The sequence below is a fragment of the Lathyrus oleraceus genome, chromosome 2 (assembly GCF_024323335.1).
Source record: "Lathyrus oleraceus cultivar Zhongwan6 chromosome 2, CAAS_Psat_ZW6_1.0, whole genome shotgun sequence".
Lineage (NCBI taxonomy): Eukaryota > Viridiplantae > Streptophyta > Magnoliopsida > Fabales > Fabaceae > Lathyrus > Lathyrus oleraceus.
In genome coordinates this window covers 440,781,092-440,802,461 of record NC_066580.1, presented here as the reverse complement: position 1 = coordinate 440,802,461, position 21,370 = coordinate 440,781,092, and the positions used below count along the sequence as shown (strand labels likewise).

The 21,370-nt window shown below is 38.1% G+C and overlaps 1 non-coding gene across 1 annotated transcript; it reads right to left on the bottom strand.

The window, feature by feature from the left end:
- Window positions 1-11,888: 11,888 nt before the first annotated feature.
- Window positions 11,889-11,995, bottom strand: LOC127124145 (small nucleolar RNA R71). The gene has a single exon (XR_007803775.1). It is a non-coding gene; the product is annotated as a small nucleolar RNA R71 (small nucleolar RNA).
- Window positions 11,996-21,370: the final 9,375 nt, after the last annotated feature.

The following is a 21,370-nucleotide window of genomic DNA, read 5'->3' as shown; positions in this document are numbered from 1 at the left end:
TGGAAAGTGTGATTTTCTGTTATGAGTTTGTTAGGATTAGGAATATATACTTCAGCTTAATCCACACTTAATCACCTTAATTAACCAAACCAAATGTAATTAGCATAATGTGATTTAATTGTGAAAGCTCCAAAACGCCCTTGCCAACTATTGCCATATGACAGCTCATGACAGCTCAAGCAAGTCACATTTGATGTTTAGAGGCAAATGCAAGATCAAAACAGAGTTGTGTGTTGATACCAAAGCTTCTGCATCAATGCATAGCATTTTATAACAGTATGCATCGATGCGTAACTTGTATGTATCGATACATAGCACTTTTTAACAGTATGCATCGACACAGAACTCGTATGCATCGATACATAGCATTTTTTAACAGTATGCATCGATGCGTAACTTGTTTGTATCAATACACAGCACTTTTCAACAGTATGCATCGACACATAACTCGTATGCATCGATACATAGCACTTTTTGCCTTGCATGCATCGATGCGAAACTCGTATGTATCGATACATGGAAAATTTTGCCATGCACGCCCGGTGGTAATTTGATCATATCTCCTCAACCGTTCATCCGATTCTCATGATCTTGGACTTTTTGGAAATGGGAGAAAAAGATCTACAACTTTCATGTTCAACAAAATTTCATTTGAAGCCTTTTTGACGTTGGAAAGTCACGCTGAAGTTGGTCCAAAACTTGCCATTCTTTGGAAACTTTCAAATTACATATCACTTTCCATTTGGGAAACTCTTGATCCGGCTTCAAAAACCTCAAGGTAGATGTTTGACATGATGAATAAACCTCTTTTGGACATGAATGAAGTATCTCCAACCATTTCTCCATCTCCTAGCCCTCAGTTGACTTTTCAACTGATAGATGAATATGGCAATACACTAATCAATCTGAGCCCCAATCTTCTGATGAAATGGCTCAAAGGTGAAACCCTAGCCTCAATTAGCACAAAATAACCATAGAATGAACCCCATATCCATCATAAACCCCATCTCCTGATTATGCCCTAATTGGCCCAATGCAACTGATTAGGGTTGACCAGTGGTCAAAACCCTAATCTCAAGGAATGAGCTTCAATCTCCTGATGATACCCAACCATGATGATGATGATGTATCACTTCAAACAAGATGAAGATCAATACCCTTTGAGAATCACAAAACTCTAATTCACAACCCAATCCTCAGATGGCCAATGATCAATCAATAAACCCTAGGCTTGCACTTTGACTTTCTCATCTCCTGATCAGGACTTGGGAGAATAGCTTGCACAATGTAACCACATGATATGCAATATGCAATGCCTAATGACCTAAAAATGATATGTAATATGTTAATGCTAGTCCCAAGAGAGGAGGACAAATTTTGAGGTGTTACACATCCTTCTCTATTTCTGGGTGAGATTCGGGGAAGATACTTTTTGGTACCATGGACAAGGAATGAGGATTTATAAACAGACCCCGCATCTTAGATGGACCCAACTATGACTATTGGAAGGCAAGGATGATGACATTCCTAAAATCTATGGATAGCAAGACATGGAAAGCTGTCATCAAGGGATGAGAGTTGTCATACCCTAACTTTTAACCCTAATATCCCACATGTCATTTGCATCCTTCCATACAAACAAGGTCACATCCTTGTCCTCTCCCTCTCATCTTTGGGTTTGCCTTTTGTAGAGATCATCAAGCACTTCTTTGTTGGTTTTTTTATCTTTGTGTTTATATGTTCATTACTTATCTAACCACTAATCAAAATAGCAAAAGTATGTCTTGTTTTCTTCAAGTTTATTGTGCAAGGTAGGGCTTTTATCAAGAGCATCAAGCATGGTTCCTCATCTAGGGTTTTTTGTTGATTCCTTAAGTCAAAGTATGGTCAACCATTGATTCTCAAGGGGCTTATCTCTCAAAACATGATCTCTGAGGTCCTCAAGCATCTTTCAATCTCATTTTGATCATGAGTATCTCAAAGTTTTGTTGCTTATTTCTTAAGAAAATTCAAAGGTTCATGTGTTTATTTCCATGCCTTCTTCAATAAGTTACCTCAAACTTTGAGCAATTTAATCAAGAGGCATTCAAGGACACACCATTTTGAGTCCATATGATAATCCATGCACCTTGAAATGCAAGAAAAGTCCAAGTATGCAAGTTTATTCCAAGAGGCTTGACCAAAAAAGTCAATATTTAATGTCAAAGATCAAAGGATCATAACTCCTTTAATTCTCAACATTTTTGAATGCTTCTTTTTACATATGACTTTTCTCAATATCCTCTACAACTTCTCTTTACATGACAAGAGACAATTATACTTGGAGGATCATCAAAAGTTTGAAGATATTATAGGTCATTTGTGGACTTAGTGAAATTTGACCTATTTTTAAGTGACTCTTTCTCAACTTTCAAGGCTCATGGATTCTTCAACTTTCAACATTTGAGGCTGATTCTGTTTGCACAATATCATTTGGGATTCCCTCTACAAGTTTGCTTCAAGGATCAAAGTCAAATTATGCTTGGAAGGCCATGGAATTCTTTGGGACTAATAATTTTCCAAGTTACATTACCAGATTTTCGTGCCAACTTCAACATGTCATAACTTTGTGCTCAAGCGTCCAAATGCAACCTTTCTTGGTAAATTATGATCTTGTATATGATGTCAACAAATTTCAAGAAGAATGGGATCAAAAAGCCTCCTGAGCAAGATGCTCCATTGAGTTAAACATGGTGACTTGGAACTAAAGAAATCACCATGATCAAAATTTTGAACTTCACTAATCCTCAATTAAAAGCCAATTTACCACACATTTTGGACCTAAACAGGTCTAATCAAGTCTCCAGAAGTTAAATGACTCATTAAACACATGATTTGGCTGAGCTTTGATGGTTTTGCAAGTCATATGTTTCTAACATCATGAGCAAATTCGTTTTGCACGAACTGAGCATCATTTGGCACGTATGAGATCACCAATCACTTCCCTATAAATAGAGCAACGTATTTGCTTCATTCCCAAGCTTTGGAGATCCAGAAAACCTCTGCTTCACTTTCAAACTTTTCCAAAAAAATGAGCTATCGTGTTTTGATTTCAAGCTTGTTTTAATCCAATTTCTTGATTTTATTAGCACCTTTATTTTTCTCTGAAGCTTTTGCAACAATTCCCAAGCTCTAAGACCTTTTGAAGTGTCCTGACCAGATCAAGCTTCTTCAACTTTTGATCATCATTTGGACAAGGTAGTTCTGAGCATCATTTGAACTCAAACAAGTTACCACAATATAGTCCTCCACTCTCTGATGCTTTCCCCTAACTTATCTGGTGTTGATTGATCGTGTTCATCATTTAGTTTTACTTTTTGTGGTTTGCTTATTTCTGAAACTTCTCTAAAATTCTCCATGCTCAGTTTAGATAAATGAATTTTGAGCATGAGGTTGAATTTGTGATGAGGATGCGATCACATTGGTGGTAACCTCGCGTTCTGAATTTGCCAAACGATGAAACTCCGATGAGGGATCACTGGAGAAGATGACCGGAGTGTTTCAGGTCATCTGAGTTGGCTATACACGTTGGCAATTTGAAATGTTCTGATTGGTCCATTTTGAATGTGATCCCGTGTTTTATTCTAGCCATTTTCCACCGTGCGTCCTAGCCTAGTGGTTGTTGGATCTGCCACGTCAATTAATGAGGTCAAACTCAACGCCTCCGTATGTTTCTGTTTTTTATTTCTTTTTCTTTTTTATTTTAAATTGCATTTTCTTTAAAAATTGATAGAAAATTCATTTTTCATCCAAAAAATCCAAAAATAATTTCTAAAATTTTCTTTTATTTTTCTTTATCTGATTTTCATTTTTCCATATTTTATTTTCTTGATTTTCTACTTTTCTTGAATTTCCTCTTTTTTTCCTTTGTTTTAATTGGTTCAAAAATACTTTTATGCATTTAAAATTTTTGAAAAATTTATTTTATGTTTCTTATTTTATCTCAAACCTTCCATAATTTTCTTGGCCATTTATTTGGTGTTTGGGCTTTATGGATTTTCTCTTTTATTTCCCTTTTAAAATTCATTTTAAAAATATTTTTGATGCATTTTATTTTATTTTCTTGCATTTTATGCTTGCTTGACCTTTGTTGACTTCTGTTGGCCTTGTGTCTTGGCTATTTTGATCATAGGTATCATCAAACTCAATGGATCTTGGGGTTTGATGGGGTAAAAACCCTAATCCACCAAAATAGATGGTTGATTTTGATGATGACTTGATTAAACCTTTGATCCAATTTGGATTTGGTTTCTCTTGTCTTCTTCTTCTTCTTCTTCTTCTTCTTCTTTATGCCTTTTCTCTTCCTTTTTACCCTTTATCAATTGGATGTTTTGTGTCCATCTTGTTCATGATGTATGGATTGGTACTTGATGAACTTTCATCATTTCAAATCTACCTTTTAATTGATCATGGATCATTTATGGTACTTTGAATTGATGCATAAGTTTGTCTGAAGTATCATGAAGTATTGATTAATGTAATGGACCACTCTCCTAGCCTCTGTGCATGAACCATCCTCTTTTTTATTTTGTGGCATAGCTTTAGGAGAATGATTTATATATCATTTCTCTAGCATGTATTAACACAAATATTATTATTGACCGGCCTCAGATAGTTGTGACTTCTACATAAGTCTAATTACGATTGCTTAACATAGCACTAAATTTGTCCCGAATTGGAAAGTAAGTCATTTTCATAAGTGAGATTGTAAGTCTCCTACTCCCCATGGTATTTTGTGAAAAATATTATTTCCTTTTTACCTCATAGAGCTAGTGACATACTTGTTGATTTTATCCAAGTTGGAGCCCTTCTCATGGTGATATAGAGGTCCATATTTTCATACTTGTGGGTGAATAGTTGAGTGTTCTCCCAAAAATAACAAATTGCTTTTCTATTTTTTATTACTAATACAACTTACTAACATATTATTGTATTAACTTTACTTTAATGTCATTTATCTTATGCTCTTTATTCTTTTGTCATTTATTTCTTGCTATTTACTTTATGCTTTTATTTTAACATCTTATATCATATTATTTGTGCTTATGCTATTTTCTCTTTGTCCACTTGGACCTTTCTTTATGTTTATGCTCTTTTTTCCTTTGTCCATTTGGACTTCTTTTTCTTTTAAAGACATTAATAAAGGAAAAAAAACCCTTAAAAAATGGTTCTCTTGATTCATGTACTTGAGGTTACTATCATTGGCATTGTTTTGGAGTTATGGAATTAGAACTAGGACCTTGACCATTGCTTTGGGAGTTTGTGATTTAAGACCTTTGGATTCATCTGGTACCTTTGAATTTTGGTTTCTTTTTAAGATTTGGCTTGGTTACTTTGGTTTCATCTGACACATGGATTATTCTTTGCTTATTTGGCTTGCTTGAGGCTTAGTCCAAATGAGGGAGTTATTTCCTGACACATGTCATAAAGCTTGTTATTTCTTGGTTAGATCTTTCCTCCCTAGATTTTACTTAATATTCTAGGATAGCCTCTTTATCTCCCCCCCTTCTTTAATTTTCAAAATCTTCTCTCTTCTTTTCAAAAACCTTCTTGTTTTCAAACTTGAACCATTTTCTCAATAAACCTTGACTTTTGTCAAGTGATTTTCAAAATCTTTTCTTAATAAATGCTAATACATCTTAAGCATATTCAAACCAATTTCAAAAGACTAAAAAAATATACATAACTCATTCAAACTATTTTGTTCCCTTTGTGCGCCTTTTTCTTTTAAAACTTTTTCTCAAAGTTTAGAAATGGGTCATTTCCATAGTTGAGATGTAATTCTCCTATCCCCATAGTATTTGTGATGATTATTTTCCACCTAAGAGAGTTAGTGGCATACTTGTTGATCTTTATCCAAGTTGGAGCCCTTCTTCGTGGTGATGCAAATTTTTCATACTTGTGGGTGGCTAGTTGAGTGTTCTCCTTAAAACGACAAAATGTATTTTCATTAAGAATGTATCAAAACAAACATCTTTGTTATTTGTACCACGAACTACGAGGTTTTGATCCTCCATTGCACTTTGTTGGTACGTAGGCATGAAACTCAAGAAGTCTTGGCAAACATAAAAATTATAAAAAAAACATTTCTCTTCTCATCTCCCCAATCTTTTACAAACAACACCATTTTAAAGCCAAAATATATAGATTTTCAAAGAGATTCCTATAGAGTACTATTGATGTTTAGGATGCTAGTACCTTCCCTTTGCATAACTAACCCCCGGACCCTTATCTCTATTTTTATTAGTTTTGTTTTAAAACTTCTTTGGGTTTTGTTCATTCTTTTTCCCTTTCCTTTGGAAATAATAAAAGCGTGGTGGCAACTGTTACTTTGCAAGTTAAGTTAATCAATAACTTAATCTCAAAAAATTTACTGCTACAGGAACATCCTGTAGTGAATGACAAAGATGGGAAGGCTACTACTGATCTGAAGCCTGAAGAGGATTGATCTAAGGAAGAAGATGAATTGTCTCTTGGAAACTCCAAAGCTTTGAATGCTCTATTTAATGGTGTTGACAAAAACATATTCGGGTTGATAAACACATGTACTGTAGCTAAAGAAGCATGGGAGATCCTCATAACTACTCATGAAGGAATATCTAAAGTGAAGATGTCTATACTTCAGCTTCTCACTACCAGATTTGAGAATTTAAAGATGAAATATGATGAGAATATTCATGAGTTTCACATGAGTATTCTTGAAATAGCTAATTCATCTAGTGCCTTGGGAGAAAAGATGTCAGAAGAGAAATTGATTAGAAAAATTCGCAGGTCCCTACCTAAGAAATTTGACATGAAGGTCACAACCATTGAAGAAGCTCAAGACATCAGCACCATGAGAGTAGATGAACTTATTGGGTCTCTCCAAACCTTTGAATTCGATATTAGTGACAGATCTGAAAAGAAAAACAAGAGCATAACCTTTGTATCCAACACCGAAGATGAAGAAGACCAATGTGACTTGGATACTGATGAAGGAATGACTAATGCTATTGTGCTACTTGGAAGTTAATTCAACAAGGTGCTGAAGAGAATCAACAGGAAGTCAAGACCAAATGTCAAGAACATTCCATTTGGCATTAGGAATAATAATGACTTTCAGAAAAGAACAAGAACTGAAGAAAGATCCAATCAAGGTAAAGGCATATAGTGTCATGGGTGTGAAGGATTTGGACACATTATAGCAGAATGTCCTACCTATCTCAAGAAACAAAAAAAGGGTTGTTTGTCTCTTGGTCTGATGATGATAACTCTGAAAGTGAACCTGAGGATGAAGTTGCTAAACATGTAACTACTTTAATTGGAAGATATGAATCTGATGAAGATTCATGTGATGAAGAATTACCTTATGAGGAACTGTCTGCCTCCTACAAAGAACTGTGCATCAGAAGTGAAGAAGTGTGTCAGCTGGGAGAAAAACAGAAGAAAATTATATCTCAATTGTAGGCTGAAAAATAAAGATATCAATCTACCATCTCTGATCTTCAAGATGAGGTGATATTGTTGACTTCCAAACTTGATAACATGATAAAGGATGTAAGAATATTAAACAAGGGATCTAATGTGTTAGATGAAGTTTTGCAAATTGGAAAAGTGGCTGGAGATCTGAGGGGGATTGGCTTTAATCATCAATCTCCGGACAAACAAGGAGAAAGCTCTATGACCAACTTTGTTCTTCCTAAAAGGGGGCATAAGCCCTTAATGTCGAAACATCTGACTCAACATCATGCCAGACATCAGAATTCTCAAACTAAAGGCAAGTTATTATGTTGGAGATGTCATTACTATGGAAAATATGGTCATATAAAGCCCTTCTACTTCAAATTGTATGGCTATCCCAGGTATCCAACATAACCCATGGCTAATCAAATGGTAACTAACAATAGGAAGGAGTGGATACCCAAGCCTGTCAACATTAGTCTTATATCTCACACCTCTCTTAGAGCTTCTGCTCAAGAAGACTGGTATTTTGACACTGGATGTTTTAGACACATGACAGGTGTCAAGAAGTTCTTGGAGAACATCAAGTTGTACTCAAAAGATTATGTCACAGTTGGAGATGAGACTAAAGGTAAAATTAAAGGAGTTAGAAGACTAGCTTGTACAAGACTCCCAAGTCTTGATAATGTCCTATTGGTAAAAGGCCTGACTGCTAATTTGATTAGTATTAGTGAGCTATGTGATGAGGGTCTTAAAATTAATTTCACAAAATCAGAATGTTTGGTCACTGATGATAAAAATTAAGTTCTGATGAGGAGAGTCAGATCTAAGGACAACTGTTACTTGTGGACATCTCAAGAAATTAACTGCTCTTCCACATGCTTGATATCCAAAATAGACGAAGTCAACCCGTGGCACCAAAAACTTGGACATCTACATCTGAAAGGCATTAAAAAGATTATATCAAAAGAAGCCATCATAGGTATTCTGAGGCTCAAGATTGAAGAAGGTAAAGTTTATGGTGATTGTCAAATTGGGAAGCAAACCAAGATGTCACATCCGAAGTTACAACATCAGACCACTTCAAAAGTTCTGGAACTTCTTAATATGGATTTAATGGGGCCTTTGCAGGTCGAGAGCCTTGGTGGGAAAAGATATGTATATGTAATTATTGATGATTTTTCAAGATTCACTTGGGTGAACTTTGTCAAGGAAAAATCAGAAGTCTTTGAGGTGTTCAAAGATTTATGTCAAAGGCTTCAAAGAGAGAAAGAAAGTGAAATTTTCAAGATTCAAAGTGACCAGGAAAAGGAATTTGAAAATAGAAAATTTGCTGGATTTCACTCCTCTGAAGGTATTGGTCATGAGTTCTCTTATCCCATCACCGCTCAGCAAAATGTCGTTGTTGAATGCAAGAACATGACTCTACAAGAATCAACTAGAGTCATTCTTCATGCCAAGCAACTACCCTACCATTTTTGGGCTGAAGCAATGAATACTGCTTGCTATATTCATAATAGAGTCACTCTAAGAACTGGTACTTCAGCTACTCTTTATGAACTATGGGAAGGAAGGAAGCCTATTGTCAAATACTTTCATGTATTTGGAAGCAAATTCTACATTTTGGCTGATCGTGAACAAAGAAGAAAGATGGATCCCAAGAGTGATGAAGGAATATTTCAGGGGTACTCTACAAACAGTAGAGCCTATAGATTTTTTAAATCCAAAACCAAAGTCATGATGAAATTCATCAACGTTGTAGTGGATGATAATATCGCAGAAAAAGGGACTGATGTTGATGAAGGTGTTGGGACATCATCTCAGCAGATTGACACTTCTAAAAATGAGGAAGTTATTGAGTCAGACAGTGAACTAGGAGGCATTGAACCAGACAACCATCAAGTCAACAAAGGTTCCTCAATCAGAATTCAGAAAGATCATCCAACAGAACTCATTATTGGAAATCTTAATAAATGGGTCACCACTAGATCTAGAAATGTGATTTCAAATGCTTGTCTTGTCTCTAAGTTTGAATCTAAAAATGTGAAGGAAGGCTTGACTGATGAATTTTGGATCAATGTTATGCAATAATAATTAGGACAATTTATAAGAAATGAAGTATGGGACTGATCACACTAAAATTTATGTATTTTCGACTCCAATTTCACATGCATTCTAGTTGTTTTATTGTCATTTTGTTGTGTTATTACTGTGTTTTCCTTTGTTTTCGGGTTTTTACCTTAATAGGAGCCCGGATCGAGAAAAGGAGTGAAAAAGGGCTAAAAACCCTAAAAATCAGCATTTTGTGCTTATGGCCTACCCCATGGCGGGCGCCACAGTCCAAGCCATGACGTGTCCAATTCAAACTTCCATCAACTCCCACGTTTTCCCACCACTTCCACTAAGGCGCCCCACTTTGTGCTTGTGGCGGGCGCCATGGCCTTGTGGCGGGCGCCACAAGAGGAAAACGGTTTCCTCTATTTTCAAGTTGAAGGGCATCCAAGTCAATTCCACCTCTTTTATTTGCCTATAAATAGAAACGCGAATTCAGTTTTACAATCACCCAAACTTAGAGCAGACGAAGATCCGAACGTTGGAACAAGGCGAATTCAGAAGCAACTTTGTTTCACTTAGGCATATATTCAGTTTTATAAAGTGGCAATCGCTTCGCATTGAGTGTTACCACAATTGTGTAATTGAGTCTGTGATAGAGTCTGTACTCGAGTTTGGAGCACTTTGGAAGGAAGTTAATCCTGCCGCCATTTTCTTTTCCGCATTGCAATTTACTCAGCCCTCCGATTGGAGCAGGTTTTTATTACTCGCCTTTACTTTATTTATTTCCCGCACTCGCTTTCACTTTATTTATTTCCCGCACTCGCTTTCACTTTATTTATTTCCCGCACTCGCTTTTACTTTATTTATTTCCTGCACTCGCTTTTACTTTATTTATTTCCTCGCACTCGCTTTAAATTATTTACTTTCTGCACTCGCACTACTTTTATTTATTTTCCGCACTCGCACTACTTTTATTTATTTTAATGCACTTTTACTTTACCATGTCTAGCTAAATTTATAAGGTTAGAATGTAAGGATCGTAATTAAACTAGTAATCCGTACAATTGTTTGTAGAAACACTTAAGGGCTATTTTAACTTTCAAATTAAGTTTTCCCGCACTTCAATTCCGTTGGGTAAGATCGAAAGCCGTCCAACGTCTTTTTAAACTTAATTGTTTTTAACTATTTCAAAAACAACGAAAGCGCTTTGTTTAGTTCATTAGGAGTTTTTAACATTAAGAAGAAAAGAGATTTTAAAACTATTTTCGGACGCGTTTATAAGTTTAGAGTCTGGTTCGTAAGAACCTCTTTTGGTTAAGAAATCCAGGTTATAATACTTTTCAACTTAGTCAAGATACTATATTTCTTAAAAATAGGTTTACTACTCTAACGCAATGCGCGCCTTTTTATAAGTGACAATAAGAGGGTTTGATTAGGGAGTACAACTCGGTTCTGAATACGCGAAAGCGACAGTTCCTGTTAAATTAGTTCTTTTCAAAGTAGAAAACATTGCCCATAAGTAGTTCTATTAGCAAGTACTTGGATTATCAATTGATTACGTGAATTACATTCGACCCTGTCTTTATTAATTATATTCTATTTCAATACTTTACTTTTTATTGCACACTACAAAAACACCTATTTTGATTGCCTTTGATAAACACCATAACAACAGATAACGATAGATTGACACTTGGTCTTTGTGGTTCGATAATATTTTATATTACTCTGACGCGTTCGTACACTTGCGAACATCAAGTTTTCCAACGCATCAAGTTTTTGGCGCCGTTGCCGGGGACCAATTTCGTCAAATTTCATTTTCCTGTTGTTATATCATTTAGACTTAGGTTATTTCCCGCCGGTCGATGCGAAGAACTCGCAGCACCGGAAGTTTAAGTTTAGTAAACCCTCTGGCGGAACCTGAACGTTACGCTCGCGCACGTTTATTCTTTCATAGAATTAACAGAGCTATGACCGAAGGTCAAAACCAAAGACCTCTTAAGGACTTCGCTCAACCATCTAACGAAGAACCTAGTTCTAGTATAGTAAACCCAATAATACTAGCCAATAATTTTGAACTTAAACCATCCCTGTTACAACTAGTGCAACAGAGACAATTCACGGGTCTCGCTACCGAGAACCCAAACCAACATTTAAAAATATTTCTTCAATTAGCAGATACTTTTAAAACCAATGGAGCTTCTCCTGAGGCAATACGTTTAAGATTATTTCCTTTTTCCCTCAGAGATAAAGCTCTATCATGGTTAGATTCCCTTCCACCCAATTCCATTACGACTTGGGATAACCTTAGAAGAGTTTTTCTTGCTAGATATTTTCCCTCGAGTAAGACCGCCGTTCTTTGAAACCATATAACTAGATTTACCCAAAACCAAGGAGAATCGCTGTTCGAAGCTTGGGAGAGATATAAAGAGTTGTTACGAGCATGCCCACATCATGGTTTAGAAAATTGGTTAATCATTCAAACCTTCTATAATGGACTTCATTACAACACAAAGATGACCATCGACGCTGCCGCAGGCGGTGCTCTAATGAACAAACCTTATCCTGAAGCTAGTGCCCTCATCGAGGATATGGCTCAAAACCATCAATCATGGGGAGTCGAACGAGCGACAGTTGAGAAGAAGGAAGCCCAAGGAGGAGTGCATGAACTAAGCTCTATAGACATGATGCAAGCTAAAATGGACGCATTAGCCCTTAAGGTCGAGCATATGTGCATAAACCCGAATGTTGTAGCCGCAGTTTCGTCGGATTGTGAGATATGTGGAACCCAAGGACACCAATCCGCAGAATGCAGTCTATTAAACGAAACCCACTCCGAGCAAGTGAACTACACCTAAGGGAACCCATACTAGAATACATATAACCCTGGATGGAGGAATCACCCTAACTTCTCCTATAAAAACAATAACCCTATTCAAAATAATGCGCCTCCGAGACCTAGTTATCAAGCCCCTAGATCAAATCAACCTATGCAACCTGTACCACCAAAGTCGAGCCTTGAGAAAATTATGGAAAATTTTATCACCGCTCAAACCCAACAAAACAAGGAGTTCATGAACCAAAACATTCATGTTAGCGAATTGATTACTCAGTTAGGAACCAAGGTTGACCAAATAGTTACTCATACCAAGATGCTTGAAACCCAGATCTCTCAGGTAGCTTTAAACCAAGCCCCTCGGACTACACCTGGAGGACAATTCCCTGGACAACCTCAACAAAATCCGAGAGGACAAGCCAATGCCATTACCCTACGAAGTGGGAACGCTTATGATGAGCCACCAAACCCAAGATTGAGTGAACCCGAAACTTCTAAGGAATGTACCAAACCCCCGGACGAAGTAAAGGAACCAGAGGAATCCGAAAACCAGGAAGGTCGAGATAAAGGAGAAGAACCTAAAGATAAAATTTACGTACCGCCCCCGCCATATAAACCACCTATACCATATCCCCAAAGACTCAAACAAACCCAGATCAATAAACAGTATCAAAAATTTATTAAAGTTATAGAAACACTTCATGTAGAAATCCCTTTCACAGAAGCCATCACCCAAATACCTTCTTATGCAAAGTTTCTGAAAGACATCCTTACCAATAAACGTAGACTTGACGATCCAAAGCCTTTGGAATGTAATGCTATTTCCGAGGACAAATTAGCAAAGAAAGATAACGATCCTGGAAATTTCTCCATTCCTTGCCTTTTGGGTAATCATGTCATCGATAAAGCTTTTCTAGACTTAGGAGCTAGTGTGAGCTTAATTCCTCTAGCAGTTTGTGAGAGATTAAACTTAGGAGAATTACAACCCACTAAGATGTCACTTCAGTTAGCTGATAGATCTGTCAAATATCCGATAGGCATTTTAGAAGATGTTCCTGTTAGGATAGGTCAACTATTTATCCCTACTGATTTTGTTGTCATGGACATCAAAGAGGACAATGATATACCAATCCTTCTAGGTAGACCGTTCTTATCGACTGCAGGAGCCATAATAGATGTCAAGAAAGGAAAGTTGACATTTGAGGTAGGTGACGAGAAAATAGAATTTATACTTTCGAAATTTCTTATGGCACCTGTGATGGGAGACTCATGTTATGCCTTAGATATCATTGATGAATGTGTTAGAGAATTAGAACAAAAAGAAATTATAAAAACAATTAAGTTACCATCAACCCCCATAAAGGAAGATGATGACTTTAAAGAACCTTACATCGATGATAACCTTTACGAATGTTTATCCCTTACCCCAGATCCTATGCCATGCCCTAAGAAACCAACCTTAGAACTTAAGGAACTGCCTAAGAACCTGAGATATGAGTTCCTCGATGAAAAGATGAATCGTCCAGTTATAGTTAGTGCTACCTTGAGCCAAGAGGAGACGAACCAACTTTTAGACGTTTTACGAAGATATCCCTCAGCCTTAGGATATAATATCTCTGACCTAAAAGGTATAAGCCCATTCGTATGCATGCATCGGATTTCGCTCGAAGAAGATTCAAAACCCTCTAGGAAACATCAGAGAAGAATAAACCCTATAATGAGTGATGTTGTTAAGAAGGAAGTTCTTAAGTTACTTGAGGCAGGTATAATCTATCCGATCTCGGATAGTAAGTGGGTGAGCCCTGTGCATGTAGTACCTAAAAAGGGAGGCATCACAGTCGTACAAAACGATAAAGGCGAACATGTAGCAAAACGTTTAGAAGGAGGATGACGGATGTGTATAGATTATAGAAAATTAAATAAAGCAACTAGGAAGGACCATTTCCCTTTACCATTTATTGACCAGATGTTGGAGCGTCTAGCCAGACACTCTTACTTCTGTTATTTAGATGGATACTCTAGATTCTTCCAAATACCTATTCATCCAGAAGATCAAGAAAAAACTACCTTTACATGCCCTTATGGAACTTTTGCCTACAGACGAATGCCTTTCGGCCTCTGTAACGCTCCAGCTACTTTCCAACGCTGCATGATGTCAATATTCGCAGATTACCTAGATGGTATCATGGAAGTGTTTATGGATGATTTCTCGGTTTGCGGATTCAATTTCCACAATTGCCTTGCTAACCTTGAGAAAATCCTGGAGAGATGCGTGGAGGTGAACCTCGTGCTAAATTGGGAAAAATGTCATTTCATGGTAACCGAAGGAATAGTTCTAGGACATATAGTTTCCGAAAAGGGTATAGAGGTAGATAAAGCTAAAATAGAAGTTATAGAAAACCTAAAACCATCAAAAACAATCAGAGAAGTCCGAAGATTTCTTGGACACGCTGGATTCTACCGGCGTTTTATTAAGGACTTCTCCAAAATAACTAAACCGTTAACCGAACTTTTAATGAAAGATGCTGAATTCATTTTCGACGAAAAATGTAATGACGCATTTAATCTCTTAAAGCAAGCATTAATCTCTGCACCTATTATGAAACCGCCCGATTGGTCGGAACCTTTTGAGATAATGTGCGATGCTAGTGATTATGCAGTTGGAGCCGTTCTAGGACAAAGGAAAGATAAAAAATTACATGCCATTTATTATGCCAGTAGAACCCTAGATGCTGCCCAACTTAATTACGCAACAACTGAAAAAGAATTACTCGCTGTAGTTTTCGCTATAGACAAATTTAGATCTTATCTAGTAGGAGCAAAAATTATTGTTTACACCGATCATGCTGGCATTCGTTACCTATTAAGTAAAAAAGATGCCAAGCCCAGGTTACTCTGATGGATTCTATTACTACAAGAGTTTGACTTAGACATAAGAGACAAAAAAGGCACCGAAAATGTAGTGGCCGATCACCTTTCTAGGCTAGAACATCTAAAACCTGAACTAATACCCATAAATGATGATTTCGCCTATGATAGACTGATAGCTAAAGTAGAAACCATTGAAGACAATAACCTAGATCCTTATGAGCATTCCCAAAATTCCTTAGCAATAAATAACGTACCCTGGTATGCAGATTTCGTTAATTACCTAGCTGCTGATATAGTACCCCCTGATCTTGACTACCACCGCAAGAAGAAATTCTTCCACGATGTGAGAAACTTCTATTGGGACGAACCACTCCTTTTCAAAAGGGGTAAAGATGGCATCTTTCGCCGTTGCGTCCCAGAAGAAGAGGTAAATAATATTATCGAGCATTGTCATTCTGCACCTTATGGTGGACATGCGAGCACCTCTAAGACATACACCAAGATTCTTCAAGCTGGCCTATTCTGGCCTACCATGTGGCGTGATGTCTATGCTTTCATTGTCAAATGTGATAGATGCCAACGCACTGGAAACATTTCAAGACGTGATGAAATGCCTCTAAGAAACATTCAGGAAGTAGAACTCTTTGACGTATGGGGTATAGATTTCATGGGACCTTTTCCACCATCCTTAGGAAATAGGTATATCTTAGTAGCTGTAGACTATGTGTCTAAGTGGATTGAAGTTGTAGCTGCACCCACAAACGACACTAGGGTAGTAATCAAATTATTTAAAAACTATATATTCCCTAGATTTGGAACACCACGTTTAGTCATAAGCGATGGAGGATCACACTTTATATCGAGAATATTTGACAAACTTTTAAGAAAATATGGAGTTAGGCATAAAGTAGCAACACCATACCATCCACAAACTAGCGGCCAAGTAGAAGTATCTAATAGGGAGATAAAACAGATCCTAGAGAAAACTGTTTCTATTTCTAGGAGAGACTGGTCTCAGAAGCTTCAAGAAGCATTATGGGCCTATAGAACCGCTTTCAAAACCCCTATAGGAACTACTCCTTACCAACTAGTTTATGGAAAATCATGTCACTTACCATTCGAGTTAGAGCATAAGGCCTATTGGGCCATTAAAACTTTGAATTTAGACTACTTAGCTGCTGGAGAAAAGCGTACCCTAGACATTCATAAATTAGAAGAACTTAGGCAATTCGCCTACGAGAATGCAAGAATATACAAAGAGAGGACAAAAGCCTATCACGACAAAAGAATAATAAAGAAAAACTTCAATATATGCGATTTTGTTCTCCTTTTCAACACTAGGTTACGACTCTTCCCTGGAAAACTACGTTCAAGATGGACCGGTCCTTTCGAAGTATCCAAGATTCTGAGATCCGGAGCCGTAGAAATCAAGAACGATACCTGTAGTCCATTCCTTGTAAATGGACAAAGACTGAAGCTCTACGAAGGAGGAGACATTCCAGCATACTACTCGAGCCACACCCTGATTGATCCACCAATTACCACTACTACAGGTGTATAAATTCTAATCGTCAAGCTAATGACGTTAAACAAGCGCTGCGTGGGAGGCAACCCATGGTTTTTTCTTTCATTTTTACTTTTTCGCACTTATTTTCATTTTTTATTTTATTTTTATTTTATTCTATTTTACAATGAGACTAAGATTTAAATGGTTTGTATTTTCAGGATCACTTTCTTAACTTTTTCCAGGATGCAAGGTTTTGATGACATGCACGTGGCCTATAGAGACAATGCTCAGAGGGAGCGTTACATCGCTTTGTATCAGCGCCCAATGGCACCCACACGTTATCCTGACCAGCACTGTATGGAGGCACTGGGTATCGAGCCTAGTATCTGATTCCTTAGCCACCAGCTTCACTGGGACGAGTTTGCTGATGACTTGAGCAACACATATAGGAACCTGACTTTGGAGTTCCTGAGTTCATTCGACTACGACCCATATTCTGGACCATATGGGAATGCCGCTTTCAGACTTTTTGGAGTTGAATACTCCTTCAGCCAGAAAGAGTTCGGCGACCTGTTGGGTTTCCAGACTACTCCTGATGCTATCCTGGAGACACCTTTGGGATATTTCCTGGGTAAGGAAGTGGAGAAGTTTTGGAGTGATATATCAGGCGGCGGAAGCCAGGACCCATCTACACAGTTATCTTATGTCATACATAACCCAACCTTCAGGTATTTTCAGATGATATTAGCACATTCCTTCTTGGGAAGACAGGATGCAGAGACACTACTGAGTGAAGAGGAGATCTTCCTATTATTTTGCGCATCCCAGTCTCACCCAGTAGCATGTGGGAACTCTTTATTGAATAATCTGAGCGGTATCTCTAAATCCACCGAAGGAGTCATCCATGTTGGAGGAATCATCACACAGATTGTTGTCGCTTTAGGTCTGTCTCGCAAGCTGTTACATCTTCGGACCTACCGTGGATACACGACCATGGACATCGATTTCTGTTTGACCAGAGGATTGATGCGGAGAGCCTCTTTCCACCCATGTCAGTTCCGACTACTAGTCGACAACGAGGCCATCCATTACTTCACATTGTCAGACCCTATGATGACCAGTGTGCATGATCCAGCGAATTGGAGTTATGCTCTAGAGAGCCAGGGAGAGACCGTTGAGGAGCCGAGATCGCCCCCAGTTGCTGAATACACACCTGCACCACCATCTCCTAGAATCACTGTTCTCTCTAATAATCATTCTTTGCAGACACCCGACATACGCACCCAGATCGCTGAGTGCCGTAGAGAGATTGCAGAGCTGAGACATGAAGTGGCGGACTTAACTTTATAGATGGGAGTGTCTGATCTCACCCATGCTACTGAAGCCGATTGTCTATATCAGGAAATCGCCGAGCTCAGGCAGGAGATAGCCGTGCTCCGTGAATCCACTCAGGCAGACGACCACCCTAATACCTGATCTCACCATTTTAGTTTATTTCTCTTTATATATATTTATCGTATTTTCATTTCTCATTTTACATTATCGCATTTGAATATTATATAAACCACTGTCGTACATTAGTATTTCTATTTTTATCTATATATGTTTTATATTTATCTTATTTTGCATTATAATTTTTTCAGTTATTTATTTATATTTACATTTAATTTTCGTTCTTGTTTTTGTTTCAGTTTCACTTTTTTATTTTTCGTTTTTACTTTTATAATTATGCAAGTCAAAGAAACTAGGAGAATTACAAGACAAATGATATCCAGACCCCCCAAAAGCCAAAAGACAAGCGAAGCCCAAACCAAAGGACCAAAATCTGGCCCAGCCGGATTTTGCCTTGTGGCGCCCGCCATAGGACCTGTGGCGCCTGCCACAACGTCTGTAAATGGTCGGGGCAGACCTCTCTTCTTCACCATTTTTGCAACTTACAACCTTCAAAACCCATTTTTTCACCTTGGAAAAAAGTCCTTGAACCCCCAAAAAGCTCATACTTTCCTAACCATCATACCACACAAACCGTTAATCCACTTTCCATTTTCGATTTCATCCGCCGGATTTTGTAAAAATCCAACCTTTTCACCAACCAATTCATCTTCTTCATCCACATTTCAAGAGCATTCAAATGGAGTTCAACGGATTCGTTCTTCGAGGAGGGAAACCAGGGGAGAGACAAAGAAAAATCATTGAACGGTTGCAAAATCAGGAACTTCTCCCGACAAGGTATGTTGACGAAGATTGTCTATATACTTTAGGAATCTACCATAGCATTTTCCATTTATTAGACTTCTTAGGTTTGCATAATTTCTTTATCAACAAAGAACCCACCTATGAGCGGCTGACAATTGAATTTTTAAGTTCTTTAATTTATGTTGTCCGCCCTAACACTGCTAGCATAGTCAGTACTGTTCAATTTAGAATGTTTGCTGTTGAATACCAATTCAGTACCGATGAACTAGCCAGTCTGTTAGGGATCCCTCATGGGGAGGGTGCTATTTGTGAGGCCCCTTTGGATTCCGAATGGGCTGTTGAGGTATTTTCCTTCTGGGAGCGTCTATCAAACACTTCCATTAATTCTTTTGAAGGAGTTCTTGCCTCAACCATCCATAACCCGGCCATCAGAGTTTTTAGATATCTGTTGGCATGCACTATTTTTGGCCGGGAGAATCCAAATAAGGTTAACGCTAGAGAGCTTCTATTTTTGCAAGGAAGCCTCACAAATAGGAAAATTAATTCGGTTCCGTTTATGCTCGCCTATATGATTTTAACTCTGAATAAGGCGGGACCGATTTCTTTTGGTGGCTTGATTACGTCTATTGCTCGGGCACTTAACCTGAACAATGAGATGGCTACCCTAAACCCCTTACCTCCTCGCACAATTAATTTAAAATTTCTGAGAGACATGAAATTGTGTCGTTCAAGGAGAGAAGGAGGTTATACACTTATGATTCATGGTGTGGCCATCCCATCTGTTATTCTACCTTGCACTAGACGTACAGATATACGTAATGAGAGGAACTGAACCTACGATTTAGATGCTCCACCTGTTTTGGGTCCTCTTCCTCCTAACATTCCTGATGAGGCGGGACCAGACACAGATGATGAATATGATCGGAGAGAGAGATCTCCCGTACCACATGTGTCCCCCCATCATCCTTCACCACCACACACTGCACCATCTTCTTCTTCTGCAGGTACCATTCTTGGCTTCTATATTACAGAGGAGATGTGGCGTGACCATCTGGCTAGAGAGCAAAGGCGTGACGACCTACTCTCTACCCTCCAGCAACAAATAACGGGTAATATGAACTTCATGCAAGAATCGCAGCGGAGGACAGACAGGTCCTATGACACTGTTCTACAGTCTCTGCAAGTGATCACCGATACACAAGCCCGTCAACAACATTACCACCAGCGACACATTACTCTCGTAGAAAACACTCAGGGTACCATTTTAGGTCACCTTCGAGACGTGAGGACCGCTCAGGATCCCCTGCAGGCGAGGATGGATCAGAGAGATCGTCGTCGTACCCGATCCCGCCGTCCACCTCAGGATAACGAGGGCACTAGTGGTCAGCAATAGGTTGCCAGGTAACTCTTCCCTTATCTTATTTCGAAACATTGGGGACAATGTTCGATTTAAGTGTGGGAGGAGCATTTATCATTTTCAAATATAGTAGATCCTTAGTACAATCCTACCTCCCCATACCTTTAGCCCCACCAAAAATTTTTGCAAAAGAAAATAGTGTTATTTCGAAAGCTTTCAGGTTTTAAGGACATGTTTTGAGTAAGGATGCGGTGACTTGGGAGAACTTTGTGAAACATCAGTATCTGTTTTAGCACCATAAGCTTCGTAAATATAGGAATCATTCCCGAAACCCCATATACCATGGCCTTAATCATCATTTATGAATAAGTTCTTAGTAGTTTATCTCAGCAGTCAGCTCCGGCCTACACATCCTCTACGTAGGGGACCGATGCAAATAAGTGAATGATGATCCAGAAAAACAAAAAAATAAAATAAAAGAAAGCAAAAAGGCAACTCCGGTATAGGTGACCCTTACAAAGTCATTTAAACCAAAGAATTGTAAAAAAATTGCTACAAAAAAAAAAAGAAAAAGAAAAAGAAAAAGAAAAGTAGTACCCACTGCTAGTTGGTTCAGAGGTATCTGGCACTGAACTCGGTAGGGCGGATTACGATCCGATCCCCCACAACTACAGTTGGGTCCAATAAAAGGATTTACACATATTTATTTGCCAGAAATCCCATGCTCTGATCATAATCACTAACAGGCCACTCTACTATGAAGTATGTACGGATAACGGACTTAATGTGATTGCACCTGAATGAAAAGGACACAAAAGAGATGAAGAGACAGACCTAGGTATTGTGGGATAATATGGGTTGGTTAATATAGGAATGAAGTTTATGTCCGTATCTGCGGATTAGTGTCATCATGATACCCTTAGTTCACTCAGTTAGTACCTATCACTGCATCCCGACTTGAACTTGGAATTTTTACCTAAAGCACTCGTTTACACAAATTTTCTTTTATGAGTTTTTCAATGTTTTGCTTGAGGACAAGCAAAGGTTTAAGTGTGGGAGAGTTTGATCA